A 4,131-nucleotide genomic window follows, 5' to 3' on the forward strand; every position below is an offset into this window, starting at 1 on the left:
AGGGAGAAAAGTACCTCTTTCTCTACCTGCTCTGTTCCATGCATAATCTTATAAACCTCGATCATGTCACCCCTTAGCTGTCATTTCTCCAAGCTAAAGAGCCCTAAGCGCTTTAACCTTTCCGCATAGGGAAAGTGTTCCAACCCTTTTATCATTCGAGTTGCCCTTTTCTGCACTTTTTCCAAAGCTATAATATCCTTTTTAAGGTGTGGTGACCAGAATTGCACACAGTATTCCAAATGAGGTTGCACCATTTATTTATACAGGGACATTATGATATTGGCTGATCTGTTTTCAATGCCCTTCCTAATAATCCCCAGCATAGCATTGGCCTTTTTTTATTGCAGTCACACACTATCTCGACATTTTCATTGAGTAATCTACTACGACTCCAAGATTCTCTGGTCAGTCTCTGCCAGTTCAGACCCCATCAACGTGTATTTATAGTTAGGATTTTTGGCTCCAATGTGCATCACCTTGCACTTGGCCACATTGAACCCCAACCCCCCCCGGAATCCCTCCCCAGTTTCCATTCCCAAACACCCCTTTGGGGTGTGTGTGAGTGCGCGCGCGCCCGCGCCTCTGTGTGTGTGTGTGTGTGCTGGCGATTTCGCCGTCACGTGGCTGGCTGGCAGTCATTTTTGTGTGTGTGTGCGCGCGTTGTTGGTGCTTGCTGCTGTTGTGTCGTATGGTTATTGTTGAGAGTAGCGAGGCTGTAACAATGCGTTCGCTTCTCCCTCTCTTTTGTGTGCCTCTCTCTCTCTCTCTCTCTCTCTCTCACACACACACACACATACACACACACACACACACATACACACACACACACACACATTTTGATTTTGGGGAAACATATAAAACTTTTAAAGTGGTTTGCTGTGGATTTCATGGAATTAAGTTAGCACTGAACTTCTGAAAACTGTTGGTGGGCTGGCAATTGAACCATTTTTGAGGTCTGATGTAGGGTTTTGTTTTTTGTTTTGTTGTTAAGTTGTTAAGTTGCATTCGGCTTATGGCAACCCCATAGGGTTTTCAAGGCAAGACACCTTCACAGGTAGTTTGCCAGTGCCTGCCTCTGCATCAGGACCCTGGACTTCCTCGGGAGCCTTCTGTCCAAATACTGACCAGGGCCAACCCTGCTTAGCTTCTGAGATCTGACGAGATTGGGCTAACCAGGGTTATCCAGGTCAGGGCTGTGTAATGGTTTAGTATGTTTGTATTCATACTTTTATAACTGGTGTTGTCTATCTGATCCAGAGGTCATTTCGGGGGGGATCGCGGGGGAACACAGTCCCCCCGGGTGAGGTGCAGGGGGCGGGGCACATGACGAAGTCCCGCCCCCTGCTTCCAGCCGCCCCACTTCCGGCCCTCATTCAGCCAGGAGGAGGCAGAAGAAGAGGGAGGGTAAGTTGCTTCCTCCCTGCCTCTCCCCACCCCTGCCTGCCTGGAGCCAGGGAGGGCCTTGGCGGGGCTTCCTCGCACTCCCGCCGGCCTTGCAGGTCCACCACCGGGCCCCTGATGTCAGGGGGTGTGGCATATGCTAATGAGTTATGCTAATGAGTTCCCCTAGCTCTTTTTCTACGAAATGACCCCTGATCTGATCTGAAATGCAAACATGATTTTGTTAATTCTGTGAACTGCTCTGAAGTTATTTGGAAGGGCAAGTTAAAAAAAATCGTCACATCTACGTCTGTAATAGAAGGAGAATTGTGTATCACATTTGTAGAACTGTATTTTTGTAATTCTGAGTATTCCAGTGCATTATTACTATATTACAAGTGTTGTTTGCACAAATTTGCAGGTTTTTTTCTTCTGTAATAATCCCAATTAACTGCAACCCCCTGTCCTTGATGTATATTTGTTACGCTCCTCTCAGCTCTCTTTCGAGCAACTAATTTGGCAGTAGGGGGGGAATGAGAGAAGAACCTTCAGTATTTGTAGCTGAGGAACTTTGATCATTCTTGTGTAGTGACTGTTGGAATATACAAGGTCTATAGTGCACCGACTTGAAGAAGATCAGAAGAACACCCTATAGGGGATAGCTGAAGGACTGCTGATCAGCATAGCTAGATTAGGGACTTCCCACAATTTCAAATTATGTTCTTCCTGTCTCCTGATTGGCTCTTGAGCCCTCCCCTCCTTGTTCCTTTCTCTCATAGCAGTTAGTCAGTTAGTTAAGCCTCTCTCCCTCTCCTTTGCTCTATCAGAGTTTATCTCTTCTTTAATAAACCAAGTTATTTTTCATAAACAGTTGGTGCTCTGCTCCTTTGCATATTTAAACTCTGCCATCAGTGAGCATAGCATATAGGTAGGGTATAGACTGAGTTAGTGTGAGCTAGCTCACAGATTTTTAGCCTCCGGCTCACACATTTTTGTCTTCGCTCAGGAAGGGATGGCTCCAGAACAAACTTATTTATGTAGTAGCCAAATCGCTCTCTCACGACTTTAATGCCGGTCGCTCACAGAGTAGAATTTTTGCTCACAAGACTCCAGAGCTAAGAGGGAGCATTGGTTACCAGACATCCTCTTTTTAGAGGACATGCCCTCTTTTTTTGGTGTCTGTCCTCTTTTGGGCTCTTTTTTAAAAAACTGGTGAAAATGTCCTCTTTTTTTAATTGGGAGGCTGAGCCTGTTTTGCCCTATAGTTCTCCAGTGGAGGCAAGCTTCCGCTTAAATAGGAGGCCTATTTTAAATGAGATTTGTCATAGTGATCAGTTGTTTGAAGTAATCAGTCGGAAAATATCTCCTCTTTTTTGCTTTTCAAAATATGCTAACCCTAATATAGGCCTGTTCTAATTCATGCACACAAACACACACGATGGGAGAGTTTGGAGGGAGGAGACGAACCACTCGACATTGTGCCGACCTATGATGTCACTTCTAGTGAAAAACCAGAAGGGTTTTTTTAGTGTTTTTTAAAATATTGAACCACCAACAATACTACATAAGAGTAAACAAAGTTACATTAATGATCTGAACAACAGAAAGAAAGGGATAGAACCAGCAACACATATTATCAACAGTGGTGATTAACTATGTACAAACATAGCCTTATCAGTATTGAAGTGGACTATGAAAACAATCATTGTTAGTATAGATTCAACCAAATTAATCTATACTAACCAGTTTGGTGTAGTGGTTCAGAGCGGTGGACTCTAATCTGGGAGAACCGGGTTTGATTCCCCACTCCTCCAGATGCAGCTGCTGGAGTGAGCTTGGGTCAGTCACAAGTTCTTTCAGAGCGGACCGTTCAAGAGCAGTCCTCGAGAGAGCTCTCTCAGCCCCACCTACCTCACAGGGTGTCTGTTGTGGGGAGGGGAAGGGAAAGGAGATTGTGAGCCACTCTGAGACCGATTTCACACAAGAGCTGCGCCGCGGTCGCGCCTCCCTTTGCCCCGCTTCTATTGGTCAATTTCCCCCTGGAAGCCGCGCGGCTGCATTTTGACCCGCGGCTTTGCCCGATTTTCCCCGCGGCTTTGTGATCCCCAAAAAACAGGACCATGGAACCGCAGGGGAAATCGGGCGAAGCCGCGGGTCAAAATGCGGCCACGCGGCATCGAGTGGGAAATTGACCAATAGAAGTGGGGCAAAGGGAGGTGCGACCGTGGTGCAGCCCTCGTGTGAAATCGATCTGAGTGAAGAGCAGGATATAAATCCAATATCTTCTTCTCTTCTTGATGATTATAACAAAACAGAGAGTAAAGGGGTGCTATAATACCAACACATCTACTGGGTGGGAACAGTGAAAGTCTGACTCATTGTTAGAGGTCCTGTTGTCAGTGAGCTTTTCTCTGGGAGAGCATGTTGCCTCCATCTGCTGCCACATTATCTGCTGGCAGACTATGGTCCCTGCCACCAAACCAGATTCACACGTTGCCAAGCTGGGCAGATATTGTTTAGCATGTATCAATCCCTGACAATGTAATTATTTTTAGGCTAATTGTGGGAGCCAACCTAAATCTCCTGGGCCTGACTCCCAGGATACTGGGTGTTTTTTGTTGTTGTTGTCAATGTTTTTTAGGATTGCAGCCTGTGTCACTTTCCAGCTCCTCCAGTACAAAAATGTTTATGGTTGCTGTCCAATTCATGTGTCTTTTTTTGTAAATGGCTATTCAGGAAGCCATTTGTATC

This window comes from Gekko japonicus, unplaced genomic scaffold (genome assembly GCF_001447785.1).
Source record: "Gekko japonicus isolate JY-2015 unplaced genomic scaffold, Gekko_japonicus_V1.1 scaffold975, whole genome shotgun sequence".
NCBI lineage: Eukaryota > Metazoa > Chordata > Lepidosauria > Squamata > Gekkonidae > Gekko > Gekko japonicus.